Source organism: Triturus cristatus, chromosome 6, assembly GCF_964204655.1.
Source record: "Triturus cristatus chromosome 6, aTriCri1.1, whole genome shotgun sequence".
Classification (NCBI taxonomy): Eukaryota; Metazoa; Chordata; class Amphibia; order Caudata; family Salamandridae; genus Triturus; species Triturus cristatus.
The window spans coordinates 1,780,538,985-1,780,555,797 of record NC_140589.1 but is presented as its reverse complement, the minus strand read 5'-3'; the positions used below and the strand labels follow the sequence as shown (position 1 = coordinate 1,780,555,797).

The 16,813-nt window shown below is 38.9% G+C and overlaps 1 long non-coding RNA gene across 1 annotated transcript; it reads left to right on the top strand.

Moving 5' to 3' along the window:
• LOC146821989 (uncharacterized) lies at positions 1-1,336 on the top strand. Its single transcript, XR_014962798.1, has 3 exons — positions 1-61; positions 564-633; positions 724-1,336. It is a non-coding gene; the product is annotated as an uncharacterized LOC146821989 (long non-coding RNA).
• The last annotated feature ends 15,477 nt before the right edge of the window (positions 1,337-16,813 follow it).

Below are 16,813 nucleotides of genomic sequence, written 5' to 3'. Positions count from 1 at the left end.
AGATATTACTCCAAACAGCTAAAGAAAATATTGAAGATTGCCAGAAAAGACTCACTAAAAAGTAAGTATACTATCAAAATACTTTATAAAATATTAATTAAATCCTACTCAAACCCCAAAACATCCTAAACCCCTAAACAAATCCATGTTCTCTTTTTTAAATTGTAAAAAACCTGTATAAATTAACACCTATAGTCTATACCACTGGGCATGAGGGTAGGCTCTGTTTGCTTAGTGAGAGGTTAGGCTACTGCATCTTATTTATTAGGCAGGAGGGGCACATAGTAAGAGGGGTAGGAGACGGGGGTACATTGACATGTGGTGGGGGAGGGGGGGTAGAGAACTGGGTGGAAAGGTTGTTCATTCTCCTGAATAATTGGTCTTGATGATAAATGTGTGGTACTTCCGGGACAGATGAAGGTGGGAGAATGTTTTTTGAATTGGTAATTTGTAAAACAATAAAATAAGTTTCTTCAATAAAAATATAGTCTATACCAAACAGCAATACCACCCCACTTAAAAAACTAAACCAACCACAACAATAAATGTTCTTTAACTTTCAGAGACTAAATCAACTAAACAACATTTTTGCGACAAACAACATCTTCATTCAAATACAACAAAAAAGACTTGGTAAGTATATATAAAAAAAATGCTTTTTTGCTAATTTCATATAAAGATATAAAGTACTATAGCATATATTTTCATATACATTTTTTCCAGAATTGTAACACATCACGATGACAGAAGAAGCCCAATTTATAACTTCGCAGAAAGGAAAATTCCTATTGTGTTACATGGGTTACACATACACCCAAGAAAAGCAGACGGACCGAAAAGTGAACTGGAAGTGTACTAAATATTATTCTAACAAATGCTACGGCCGAGCAACAACAAGAGAAACAACTGTACTATATACAAGAGAGCATAACCATCCACCCAATCTCTCTGAAATAGAAGTCAGATCAACTCTTGAAAATATCAAAGAATTAAGCACAGGTTCACAAACTGCTACAAGTGTAATCCTAAAAGAACTATTACCTAGAGTGCCCAAAGAAGCAAGAGGCCAATTACCATCAATTGCTTCTATAAAAAGAACTATTGCTAGGACCAAAAAAGCAACCACGACAACTATACCATCCCCTAAAACTTTTCAAGAGATCATCATTCCACCAGAATTAAGTATCACCCACAATAATGAACCTTTTATTTTTTTTGATAACAAAAGCCCAGAAAAAAGAATCATAATGTTTGCTACTGCAAACAATATAACTAAACTGCAACAATGCCAAACATGGATGATGGATGGCACCTTTACAATATGCCCAAAACCATTCTATCAGCTTTACACAATACACGGTCAATATCACAACACTTCCATACCTTTAATTTATGCACTATTACCTAACAAACAAAACACAACATATAATGAAATGCTAGGAAAAGTAAAACAAGAACCTAATGATTTTTACCCTCAAACAATTATCATAGACTTTGAGCAAGCCATGATAAATTCCATTCTAAAACTGTACCCCCATACAGCTATCCAAGGATGTTACTTCCATCTTAACCAATGTATATGGAGACATTTACAAAAATCTTCACTAAGTGTAGAATACGCCACTAACATAAGTTTTGCACATCAAATAAAACTTCTAACAGCCCTAGCTTATGTACCAACCACAGATGTTGCAGAACATTACAATCTTTTATTAGAAAGTCCATTCTACAAACAAAATGAAGTAAAGTTATCTCCCCTGTTAGATTATTTTGAGGATACCTGGGTGGGGAGACTGCACAGATCAGGCCATAGACGTCAGCCCAAGTTCCAAATACCTTGGTGGAATGTATATGTAAGTACACTCAACCAACAAGCCAAAACTAACAACGCCGTCGAGGGCTGGCATAATGCATTCCTAACTTCTAGTGGGAGAACAACTCCAACACTACAAAACTACTAATTGCCATACAAAAGGAACAAAGTTTCCAAGAATTAAGAATGCAACAATCTGTCCTACAATTAAAACCAAAACAGTCTAGACAAACTACTCAAATGTATAATTACCTACAACAACAGGTACAGCTATACCCATCCACAAGAGGACTTGAGTACTTAAATATAATAGCTCAAACTCTCTTCTAAACCCTTTTCTAAATATTAACCCACAATTCTACTAAAACAACTATCACAACATAAATAATCCACTTTATTATATCACATATTTAATTATGTGGTCTAAAATATATACATGAATTATATGGACATATATTTAGACAACATAATTAAACAAACCAAGTACACAACAACAATATTAAATATATAAGGTTTCGCCACCAACAATAAAAATATTTAAATGAACTTACCTGTGTAGTATCTCCAATGGGATAATAACATTCCTTCCAAATAAATCCAGGGAGTTCAAAATCCATAGTTATCCAAAAAATGACTATCCATTAACCATAAAAATCCCGAAAAATATAAAAAAGGTAAATAACCGCTCCTGGAAACCCGAACAATAAAGGAAGTGTTAAATAAACATTAGTAAACACAACTAATACACACTTCCTTTAAAAAATAAGGTGTTTGAAACCGACGAAAATATCTTCTCCGTAAAACCTACAAAACAGAAACAAACATTCCCACCCACCTACAAACACATAAAACGCATGTACAAACCTCACTACAAACGTTATTCAAACACTATAAAACTTTAACACACCGAAATACCAAAACACTAACAAAGCCACAAACACGGAACACAACGTTAATTATAAAACCGTATACAAACTATTACTAACACCCTAACTTCTAAAACATCAATCAATACACACTTATTACAACATAACTACTTCCACAAAACACTTAAAACTATTTAATAATAAAGCAAATAACTCTTACCTTCTCAAACGCGAAACAGCTCCGAACCGCGACCTGGATTGGACCAAAATAACCCAAAACAACAGAGAGCGGTTACAAAATAAAAGAACCAAACAAACATAGGAAGTTTGAAAATTAAACAGCACGGTTTTAGGTGAATGCTCAGCCTGGACTTCTCACTTTATCAGTAACGATAATATTGCCCACCTCAAATGGTCAGCTGCTCAAATGACCACCAAGACAACAATTATCCACAAGTATGAGAGGCAACATATTGGAAGAAATGTAAATTAATGTCAAAATAAACTTTTGTGTTTCGAATCCACACAGTAGTTGAGTATTTCCTTGAATTCCTTTATTCCAAGATTTAGTGAGACCAGATCCGCAGCCAATGCATTTCGGACAAACATGGGATTTTCAAGGCGAGTTTCAACAATAAGAAATATTTACACGTCAAAACGGGGGGTAGTATGACGAAATCGGCAGGACCCAGAGTTCAATCTAGGTAATAGGTCGATAGCTTTAGACAGTTCGTATGGTATATATCAGACATGTTTATTGCAATGATGTAATTATTAAAATATGCGTAATAATAAACAAAATTTTCTCTCGAATGAATATACATTCCAACAACTATAAAATAAATATTATTTTCCTATCTACTATTTAATTTAAAAATAATTTGGAATTTGCATTCTGATATAACTTCTATGTTTTATCCAACCCAAACTAAAATCTACAGATTTTTTGTCAATTAAATCCAATAAATTTAACTATTCTTATTCAACTCTATAATTAATTCTAATATTTGCTATTTACCAAACTTAATTAACATACTACTCCCACTACATACAGAACTTAATTAATTTACTATTCTCACTCCAACCTATATTTAATTAGGGTAGGTGCTGGACACTGAACTAAATTAATTTACTATTCCCACTCCACTCTATATTTAATTAAGATAAGTGCTGGACACTGAACTTAATTAATTTACTATTCTCACTCCAACCTATATTTAATTAGGGTAGGTGCTGGACACTGAACTAAATTAATTTACTATTCCCACTCCAGTCTATATTAAATTAAAATAAGTGCTGGACACTGAACTTAATTAATTTACTATTCTCACTCCAACCTATATTTAATTAGAGTATGTGCTGGACACTGAACTGAATTCATTTACTATTCCCACTCCAATCTATATTTAATTAAGATAAGTGCTGGACACTGAACTTAATTAATTTACTATTCTCACTCCAAACTATATTAAATTACAGTAGGTGCTGGACAATGAACTAAATTAATTTACTATTCCCACTCCACTCTATATTTAATTAAGATAAGTGCTGGACACTGAACTTAATTAATTTACTATTCTCACTCCAACCTATATTAAATTAGGGTAGGTGCTGGACACTGAACTAAATTAATTTACTATTCCCACTCCAGTCTATATTAAATTAAAATAAGTGCTGGACACTGAACTTTATTAATTTACTATTCCCACTCCAATCTATATTTAATTAAGATAAGTGCTGGACACTGAACTTAATTAATTTACTATTCTCACTCCAAACTATATTAAATTACAGTAGGTGCTGGACAATGAACTAAATTAATTTACTATTCCCACTCCACTCTATATTTAATTAAGATAAGTGCTGGACACTGAACTTAATTAATTTACTATTCTCACTCCAACCTATATTAAATTAGGGTAGGTGCTGGACACTGAACTAAATTAATTTACTATTCCCACTCCAGTCTATATTAAATTAAAATAAGTGCTGGACACTGAACTTAATTAATTTACTATTCTCACTCCAATCTATATTTAATTAAGATAAGTGCTGGACACTGAACTTATTAATTTACTATTCTCAATCCAAACTATATTAAATTACAGTAGGTGCTGGACAATGAACTTAATTAATTTAATATTCCCACTCCACTCTATATTTAATTAAGATAAGTGCTGGACACTGAACTTAATTAATTTACTATTCTCACTCCAACCTATATTAAATTAGGGTAGGTGCTGGACACTGAACTAAATTAATTTACTATTCCCACTCCAGTCTATATTAAATTAAAATAAGTGCTGGACACTGAACTTAATTAATTTACTATTCTCACTCCAACCTATATTTAATTAGGGTAGGTGCTGGACACTGAACTAAATTAATTTACTATTCCCACTCCACTCTATATTTAATTAAGATAAGTGCTGGACACTGAACTTAATTAATTTACTATTCTCACTCCAACCTATATTTAATTAGGGTAGGTGCTGGACACTGAACTAAATTAATTTACTATTCCCACTCCACTCTATATTTAATTAAGATAAGTGCTGGACACTGAACTTAATTAATTTACTATTCTCACTCGAACCTATATTAAATTAGGGTAGGTGCTGGACACTGAACTAAATTAATTTACTATTCCCACTCCAGTCTATATTAAATTAAAATAAGTGCTGGACACTGAACTTAATTAATTTACTATTCTCACTCCAACCTATATTTAATTAGAGTATGTGCTGGACACGGAACTGAATTCATTTACTATTCCCACTCCAACCTATATTTAATTAAGATAAGTGCTGGACACTGAACTTAATTAATTTACTATTCTCACTCCAAACTATATTAAATTACAGTAGGTGCTGGACAATGAACTTAATTAATTTACTATTCCCACTCCACTCTATATTTAATTAAGATAAGTGCTGGACACTGAACTTAATTAATTTACTATTCTCACTCCAACCTATATTAAATTAGGGTAGGTGCTGGACACTGAACTAAATTAATTTACTATTCCCACTCCAGTCTATATTAAATTAAAATAAGTGCTGGACACTGAACTTAATTAATTTACTATTCTCACTCCAACCTATATTTAATTAGAGTATGTGCTGGACACTGAACTGAATTCATTTACTATTCCCACTCCAATCTATATTTAATTAAGATAAGTGCTGGACACTGAACTTAATGAATTTACTATTCTCACTCCAAACTATATTAAATTACAGTAGGTGCTGGACAATGAACTTAATTAATTTACAATTCCCACTCCACTCTATATTTAATTAAGATAAGTGCTGGACACTGAACTTAATTAATTTACTATTCTCACTCCAACCTATATTAAATTAGGGTAGGTGCTGGACACTGAACTAAATTAATTTACTATTCCCACTCCAGTCTATATTAAATTAAAATAAGTGCTGGACACTGAACTTAATTAATTTACTATTCTCACTCCAACCTATATTTAATTAGAGTATGTGCTGGACACTGAACTGAATTCATTTACTATTCCCACTCTAATCTATATTTAATTAAGATAAGTGCTGGACACTGAACTTAATTAATTTACTATTCTCACTCCAAACTATATTAAATTACAGTAGGTGCTGGACAATGAACTAAATTAATTTACTATTCCCACTCCACTCTATATTTAATTAAGATAAGTGCTGGACACTGAACTTAATTAATTTACTATTCTCACTCCAACCTATATTAAATTAGGGTAGGTGCTGGACACTGAACTAAATTAATTTACTATTCCCACTCCAGTCTATATTAAATTAAAATAAGTGCTGGACACTGAACTTTATTAATTTACTATTCCCACTCCAATCTATATTTAATTAAGATAAGTGCTGGACACTGAACTTAATTAATTTACTATTCTCACTCCAAACTATATTAAATTACAGTAGGTGCTGGACAATGAACTAAATTAATTTACTATTCCCACTCCACTCTATATTTAATTAAGATAAGTGCTGGACACTGAACTTAATTAATTTACTATTCTCACTCCAACCTATATTAAATTAGGGTAGGTGCTGGACACTGAACTAAATTAATTTACTATTCCCACTCCAGTCTATATTAAATTAAAATAAGTGCTGGACACTGAACTTAATTAATTTACTATTCTCACTCCAATCTATATTTAATTAAGATAAGTGCTGGACACTGAATTTATTAATTTACTATTCTCAATCCAAACTATATTAAATTACAGTAGGTGCTGGACAATGAACTTAATTAATTTAATATTCCCACTCCACTCTATATTTAATTAAGATAAGTGCTGGACAATAACCTTAATTAATTTACTATTCTCACTCCAACCTATATTAAATTAGGGTAGGTGCTGGACACTGAACTAAAATAATTTACTATTCCCACTCCATTCTATATTAAATTAAAATAAGTGCTGGACAGTGAACTTAATTAATTTAATACTCTGACTGAAATCTATATTAAATTATGGGATTAGTTAAATTTAAAAATAAATTTACATTTTCTAAATATTAATATTTTTTAAAGTAACAATATATAAACATGTTAAATTAACTTCCCACCCTTATCCCCTATAACCCAACATTCCGCTCCTAGAATTATTTGTAACATTCTAAAAAAAAAAAAAAAATTCTAAATTAATTTGTTAAAAAATTAACAGATATATAAACATTTTTACAACACTTCCCACCCTTATCCCCTATCAACCAACATCCCACTCCGAAATATATTTGTAAAAATCGAAAATTTATTTCCTATTTATAAATATTTTTAATAAAAAATTAACAAATATTTATAAACTTCCCACCCTTATCCCCTATAAAACAACATCCCGCTCCTAAAATTTTATTTAAAATGCAAATTTTAATTTACAATTTCTAAATTTTTTTTTATTTTAAAATAAATAATATATAAACATCTTTAAAACACTTCCCACCCTTATCCCCTATAAACCAACATCCCGCTCCTAAAATTTTATTTAAAATGCAAATTTTTATTTACAATTTCTAAATTTTTTTTTTTTTTTAAATTAAATAATATATACAAATTTTTAAAAAACTTCCCACCCTTATCCCCTATAAACCAACATCCCGCTCCTAAAATTTTATTTAAAATGCAAATTTTAAATTACAATTTCAAATTTTTTTTTTTTTTAATTAAATAATATATAAACATTTTTAAAACACTTCCCACCCTTATCCCCTATAAACCAACATCCCGCTCCTAAAATTTTATTTAAAATGCAAATTTTAAATTACAATTTCAATTTTTTTTTTTTTTTTAATTAAATAATATATAAACATTTTTAAAACACTTCCCACCCTTATCCCCTATAAACCAACATCCCGCTCCTAAAATGATTTCTAAAATTCTAAATTAAATTTACAATTTCTAAATAAATTTCAAAAAAATTCTAACAATATATAAACATTTTTAATACACTTCCCACCCTCATCCCCTATAAACCAACATCCCGCTCCTAAATTTTTTTATAAAAATCTAAATTTAATTTAGAATTTCTAGAAAATTATTTTAAAAAATTTACAAATATATAAAAAAAATTAAAACACTTCCCACCCTTATCCCCTATAAACCAACATCCCGCTCCTAAAATTAAATATACATTTCACATTTTAAATTAAATTTAATAATTAAATTTTACAATATATTACAAAAATAAATTAACTTTTTTAAAACACTCCCCACCCTTATCCCCTATAACCCAACATCCCGCCCCTAAAACAATATAAATATTTCTCATATTACACAATAACGATATTTTCACATGTCGATATTATTACGAACGATATTACTTACATCGACATATAAGTAAAAAAAAAAAAACGATATTTTTCACATCGATATTAGCTATTTCGATATTTTGGACATTCGATATTTTTGACTCGATATTTATGTCCCTCGATATTAAAAAGTCGATATATAGACTGCTCACCTGCGACTCACAATTTGCGAGTCGCAATTAAGGAATGTGTAGGAATCGCTATTTTTATAGCTATTCCTACATGCATAGACTTTTGCAATTCCTTAATTGCGATTCCTTAATAATCGCAATTAAGGAATCGCAAAAGCCTACGTTGATGCATGTGCCAGCAAGTTATCTATATATTCATGCAATGTCAACATTTTGGTCGTGATTATTTTCCCATGTTATTGTAGCACAATATTTCTATTTAGTTGTAATACCCCAACAATCCATCACTTCACATCACACCTACCGATGCTCATATTCTACAGGATACAAAGAAGAAAACATCCACTGGTTCTTGGAAGATGAGCCCCTGTGCTCCTCCATGCGTATCACTTCACATAACACCTGATCATACTCATACTCAGCTTGTCCGTGTTCTACCCATGAAGGCAGGCCACCGTGCTCCTACGTACATCATACTTTAAGTAACACCCAATCATATTTTACTCAAGTAAGTCTTGCACCACCAATGAATACTGACCTATGTGCTTCTACCTGTGCATCACTTCACATAGCACCCGATCATGTTCAATCCTGAACTAGTCCATGAACCACCAATGAAGACCAACCACTGTGCGCCTACATAAGCATCACTTCACATAAAATGTGATCATCCTTAGGTTCAGCTAATCAATGAACCTGTTGGGAGTAAGAGAATTATGACTTGGGGACCCCACTTCTGGGCTTGGTTGCCATAAAATATGGTCGAGAAAGTCAAGAAGGTTTTGGGGGGCTGGTCTATAGCCACTAAAGGCATCAGGGCCATCACACTTGTGGAGGTCAAGGGGAGGGACTTTCCAGGTTATGAGTGGCAGCAGGGCTTTATAGGCAAACCATTTCCCTTTCGAAGGTGCCTATGAACTGTGAAGTTGTATTGGCTCCTTCGGTTTCACTCCGTTCTTTTACTGTAGTTGCGTCCCTCACCTTTGTTGTTTTGTTACCTTCTCAGTCCCCTTGGTACCGATCATCTTGCCTTGCCCTCTGGATTATGATTTGGTATCGTTTGTTGACTGGTTGACTGCACTCTGACTTGCCTCTTGGATTACGATTTGGTCGTTTTGGCTTAACCCTGTCTTGCATCAGTATTACGTATTGGTGTTGGTTGCTTGGCTTGCTCTCCCCTTTGCTCCCTGAATTCCAGGATCGCGATCAACCTGGGAATCCACTGATGTTGTTATTGGCTTCCTTTGTTTGTGGCTTAGGTTCCCTGCCGCCTGCCATCACTAAGCTGGTAAGCATATTCACCAATTTCGTTCTTTCTCAATGTTTATGCAACATAGAAAAACTTTGTTTGTTTTATTTACCTCAATTACAGTGGTGGCCGTCACAGATCTGCGGCAGCAGGGTAAGGGGCATGGGGGTAAGTGGGTGTAAAAAAAGAAACCTCATCGCCGCTCTATCCCACGTTGCCTCTCCTCCGCGTCCGTCGAACAGGAAGCAGCCGGGCTCCCCTGAGCCAATCACAATGCTGCAGTGTTGTGATGCAGCGTTGTCATTGGTCTGAACACTGTAGTTTGGCACTGAGACATGGACAGGGAGCCTGGAGTACAAACTAAGTGAGCATGACTACTTGGCCGGCTCGAGAAGGCAGGCCAAAGTGTCATGCGCACTTCAGTGTGCCCACCACTCCTGCCCTGCCTGCTCCGTGAGCAGAGCAGCCATGCCCTGCCCCGCCAGCAAAGCTGCCACGGCAGGAACAAGTAAAATGATAATAACATCAAGTTATTCTCATTTTATTTTTCCTTTCTTTCACTGCTGCGAAGCACTGAGTGGGGCAACGCTCCTCCGCCTTACTGGAGGAGCCGCCACTGCTCAAATATGCATTTTGCATTCATCTGTGAACAGACATCATGGATCTCCTGAAGTCCACAAGGTGTGTATTTGATGAGACGAGGCAATCCCAGCGGTCTCTTCTCTCTCAACCGATTCCCATTTCCTTGCTGGGTGTAGTTCTGCCTTTCCTACTCGGTCACGCATGGCCGAGTTAGACTCTGGGGAGTGGGCAGATTGTCTTCAGACTCTGTTGCTCACTCCTGGTGTATTCTCTGACATGCGCTCTGAATCTAGTCCACGGCAACTCATGACACAGGCCATCTCTGATATTCAGGAGGATTACTAAAAATGGGCTGTAATGAGCAAACCCATTTACTCAACCATTTGAACCAATTTTCTGCTATGGTGGAAGCATAAAGAACCCAGTGATCCTTTTCCCAGCTCTTACAGTTCCTATCCTACCATACAGTCACCAGTAGGCCTGGTGTCCTCCCACTTTGGGAATTACAATTTGGCACAGCCTGACAGATTAGACCCCCATTTCCACTGGTCCTTTTTTGGCTCAAAGTAATCTACATTCCCTAACCCGGCCAACACAATTTGTGACAGATTCTGCTATGGTGGCTTTTGTTTTGTCTTATGTCTCCAAGAATGCTTTAATTTGGGTTACCCCTTTAAATGTCAATAAGAGTCATTGGCTTCAGCAATATGCACATTTCTTTGAGCAATGTAAAGCGTAACCACTTTGGTCAGAGAGAAATGGCACAAGCAGCACACTCTTGTCGCGATTTGCACCTCACATGGCCAGGGCGCGGCGCGCTACACACATTACACCCCCAGTGCCTCTTCCATCCAGCGCACGGCACGGTATGTCTGGCGCGTGAAGGGAGGTAGCGACCTGTGCAAAAGACCAGGACTACACCTCCCGTCATGCCTGCGGCCGGCGACCCGGAAGTGGTTCCCGGCAGTTCCACCAGCATCACGATAAAGCCCTCCCCTTTGCCAAGAATCGGGGCTTGACAATCCGGATGTTAGCTACAGTCACGGATGGTGTTCCCCGCGGGATACCTCTCTTCACGACGGAGCCTGGAGTTTCCAGCCGTTTTGGCAGACATCCCTGAAGTTGACAGCCCCGAGGCGGTATTGAGGACTCGGCTGCCTATCTGTTCCCGAAGCGAGTCGCTCGTAGCACCGCCAACCGACGTCTCTCCTCAGACTCCGGAAGCGTGAGTAGCAAACCCTCCCTTGACGAGGATTTCCCGTTTGCTCATTCTGACCTACTTCTTGCGCGTAGACAGTATTCAGTGCCAGGACATGCGCACAAACTGCTGCAACATCGGACGCTTTGATTTTGCCTGAAGCCGAGCGCTAGGGACGCTCTTCGAAGCTCTTTGCACGCGGCCCGGCTCTCGCTAAGCCCGTCATCTGGTTGGGAGCTTTTGTGACATTGGCAAACGCCCTATCTGTGATCAAACGGAGAGGAGAAGAAGAGTGTCTCCTACTCTAGACACCGCGTCCTGCTCTCAGGACCCTTTACTTAGTATCAGAACCAAGCTAGCTGCTAATCTCCCTTGTAAGTATCCGGTGAGGCTGGGTGAAGGCTGTAGTCCAGAGTGCCTGAGTGCGTGGAGGGTGGGAGGTGCTTACTTACTCTCTGCTTCTTATGTTCCCTCTGTAGTTTACCTTGGGAGAGTGCATTGGCCATAGCCCTGACCCACTACCAGCGCAGGACCAGAGCCACACCACGGCAGAGCAGCATTTTCTTATTTTATCCACTTCCCTTTTCCCCGGGGGGCTTTCTCGAGCAGTAGCGTTTCCATCCCTCGGCGAAAGTCTGCGCCTCAGGGTCGAGGGGGGATCAGCTGCGCTCCATCGCTCCCGGCGGCTTCCTTCCGAGGTTAGTGACAATTCCTTGCTCCTAGTCACTAACGCCACGACAGATTGTCAAGCCCACGGAATCAGCTGGCCTGAGCGATGGACACCGCAGCGGTCCTGTCCACACTGCTGGAGAGCATCAATACTCTCCAGCAGGAAGTGCAGACCTCCCGTAGAGAGACCCAGGAGCTCAGGAACGAAATGGGAACCCTACGTAGGGAAGTTGCTGGACTCTCAAGAACTAGCACCCCTGTGATGACTGGGAGGGGCCCCTATATTAAAGACTGGACATTACCACCTCCCGTTACATCCCTAGGCGAAGGGCCCAAGGGAGCCGGTTTCTTTTCGACCCCAACAACCCCTTCGCCAGCCGCGGGGCTTATCCCTACGGTCCATGTTATACAGAACCCTGGCATTCCACTAGCCCCCCCAGAACGATTCTATGGGGATCCGAAAAAATTTGAAACCTTCCTACACCAATGTCGACTCCATTTTCTTTGCAAACCCGCAGTGTTCCAGGAAGAGGCTTCCAAGACTTCCTTTATGATGTCCTACATGGGAGGCAATGCTTCCAACTGGACCATCCCCTTAATGGAAAGGAACGATCCAGTGCTCCATAATTTCCAAGACTTTTGTGGGGAATTGCGAAAACTGTTTGATAGAAAAACCCACATGCTTTCCCTGGATCAGGAACTTATGACACTACGGCAGGGGTCACAGGACCTCCTGACATACATAACCACCTTTAATCGACTCCTAGTGGAAACAACCTGGCCCCAAGAAAAACGTACCTCATTATTCTACCAAGGTCTTCGGGGAGAATTGAAGGACGTTCTTTCCCAAGTCGTCCAGCTGCCGCAAACTTGTGAGGAACTCATTGAGCTAACCGTGCAACTAGATCATCGGTTGCAAGAAAGGAAAGGGGATAAGAGCAGAGGTGAACCCCGTCTTATCTTGCCACGACCACGACCGTCTGTAGACGACCGCTCCAAGGGGATAGACGGATCAGAACCAATGCAAATTGGAGGGCTCCGTGGTCCTCTGACAGCAGAGGAAAAAGAGAAACGACGACAACAAAAACTATGCTTGTACTGTGGAAAAGGGGGACACTTCATACGGGAATGCAGAGCCAGAACTAAAGGCCCAAAGAGGGGATCCAGTCTTAGGACCCAAGCAGTCACTCAACAAGAAGCGGAAAACTACTAAACCCAAGTCAGGACGGGATCTCCGTCTTGGGTTCTGAAACACTCACGATCCCTTTTGTTTTGGCGAACACCATTCAACCCTCTGTGGCCCACCTGAATGTTGACGTCACACTTTGGATAACCTCTGACTCCCCCATCCAAGTGCCCGCCCTGCTCGATTCAGGAGCCACGGGCAACTTCATTGATCAACAATACGCTAGGAACATAGGTGTTCCCTGTGTCCAGAAGACCCCTCCTACCCTGGTAAGGGCAGTAGACGGGAAAGCGCTGACTTCAGGACCTGTTCGATACCAGACCAGACCCCTGGTTATGAAAATCACCGAGGAACATTATGAGACAATCAGTTTTGATCTCATCGACGCCCCGCATTTTCGCTTCATTCTGGGTATGCCCTGGCTGACGTTGCATGACCCCGTGATACAATGGGTGCTTCGTACTATTTCTTTGTCCTCCGAGTTCTGCAGACACCATTGCACGAAGCAATCCATACTCCAGGAACCAGCCATTCATACTCAAGCCGTGTTCCTCGCGTCTGGAGTAGAAGCCATCGGCCTGTGTTGTTCAACCCAGCTGCCGGAATAATACTTGCCCTTTCTGCCGGTCTTTGATAAACACAAGGCGACCCAACTACCACCACATCGGCCATATGATTGCCGTATCGATTTAATGCCTGGTGCTGACATACCCTGTAGTCGGGTGTACGCCCTTACCGAACCCGAAAACCAGTATCTCAAGAAATACTTGGACGAAAACCTAGAGTCTGGCTTTATCCGACACTCATCATCTCCCGCTTCGTCCCCTCTCTTTTTTATCACCAAGAAGGATTGTGACCAGTTGAGGATGTGTATAGATTACAGAGCCCTCAACAAAATCACCATTAAAAACAGATACCCGCTACCCTTGATTCCGGTATTGTTAGATCAAGTAAAAGGGGCTCAGGTCTACACCAAACTGGACCTCCGAGGGGCATATCACTTGGTACGGGTTCGAACCGGAGACGAATGGAAGACCGCCTTTCGAACGAAGTACGGGCTCTTCGAGTACCAAGTGATGCCCTTCGGACTGTGCAATGCCCCAGCAGCGTTTCAGTTTTTTATGGACGAGGTGTTGCGCGGATTGTTGGATTCCATCTGCATCGTCTACATCGACGACATTCTCATTTATTTCGCAAACCTCCGCGATCATATCACCCATGTAAAAACAGTCCTGGAACGCCTGCAAACACATTCCCTCTACGCCAAACTAGAGAAATGCATTTTTCACGCACAGGAAATCGCCTTCTTGGGTTATGTAATCAACGCACAAGGCTTCCAAATGGATTCAGAAAAGGTCTCAGCAATAACGCAATGGAGGGCGCCTTTCAACGTAAAATCCGTGCAGATCTTCCTTGGCTTCGCCAACTATTATCGGCGATTCATCAAAGATTTCTCTAAGATTATCCATCCCATAACCTGTCTCCTCCGAAAGAATGTCCCCTTCTTGTGGAACGACGAGGCGAACCAAGCTTTCGAGGAACTGAAGCACCAATTCACCCACGCCCCCATCTTGCGTCACCCGGATTCTCGCTTGCCCTTCATCCTTGAAAGAGATGCCTCACAACATGCCTTGGGAGGGGTGTTGTCGCAACGGCATCCGACCACCGGGCAAATCCACCCAGTCGCCTTCTATTCTAAAAAACTCACCCCCAGTGAGGTGAACCATTCGATCTCGGACAAAGAACTGTTAGCGATAAAAAGGGCCTGCGAAGAATGGAGGCATTACCTCTTGGGAGCTCATCATACTGTGGAGATCTATACAGATCACAGAAACCTGCTATTCCTTAAAACCGCCAAGGCGCTGACACCACGACAACTTCGGTGGTCTCTTTTCTTTTCGGATTATGACTTTATCATTAAATTTAAGCCAGGTCTCCAGAATGGTAAAGCAGACGCCCTATCGAGAAAAGACGAACCAGCAGAGTCGCTAACAGACGAAACAACGGAAGTTCCTTCCATCTTACCCAGCAATGCCTTTTCTGGAAATACCATTGCGCTGCTGATGTCACCTACCTTTCTTGAAGAAGTTAAGACAGCCATGACCCACCTGGACATCCAACATTGGCTAGACGAAGACCCCGAAAATCGCAGAAATACTAATGCAGGGTTTTAGGTTTTACGGTATGCAATGGCGCCCACAATGTGTACGTAGAAGTTTGGTGTTGAAGAGTAAAACGGTGCAAATAGGACGAGGGGAAAACAAACCCTAAACCCCTCCAGTAGACCGAAGTCTAAAATAGGAAACAACATAGAATGCCCATGCACACGTTACGAGTAAGTACTGTATCAATACAGAAAGTAATGGAAAGAGCAGCAGTATAGACACAAATTACAGAAATCCAACACGTTTCTTTTTTCTTGGTTTAATATGATTCCGTTGCCCAGCCAACACGTGTTTCGTCCGGGTGTAAGACCCACGACTTCTTCAGGGCTACAAAAACACACAAAGATATATTGTAGACATACAACATTTACAGGATGTCTCATATAAACAAGTAGCATAAAAAGCGTCAGACACCGTGACCGACCGCAGGCCCCCAAATTAAAAGGATTTTTGTGACAGATCCAAGGTAAGACCCCAAGAGCAAGGAATATGACATACAGTTTAAGTGTAAGGTTCTTAATTTTAACGGTAGAACCAAAAAAATTACTTATGATAAACAAGTGCATATGAAGGATTTCAGAACTGCTAATTATCAGTGGAAAAGATCTGCATGAGAACACATAGATAGTTACATATCAGTACATGGAGAAATATATCTAAGAATAATTGAGGATCATAAATTGCCAGAAAAAAAAAAAAAAATTCTAAGTTCATTAGTGAAACAAGAGCTTAAATAATCATTCGGATACAGCAAGTTAAAAAACGTCTCATGTCTAAAAGGACAAATCCTAGAAAGTGCATATGGTTCTTAAGGGAAAACGAAAAGGAGAATGGAGGATGAGGAAAAGACAAAAGCATAGAAGTGGACAGATGAAAAAAGTGTGAACACAATCCGATCATAAAGAAGGGAAGTCAAAACGGAATTACTGAATCTTACCATCAGGCGCATCGTGAACAGTAAATGGATCTAGACAATTAGAAGAAAAGTAAAGACCTCAGTGAAGCATAAATACAATATATAGCCTAGAATCTACAGTTGATGCAACGTTGGAAAAACACCGGCTCACCTCTCCGCCGGTTATAATTCCGTCCCGGCTGTGCGGGAAAAAACATGCAATGGTCA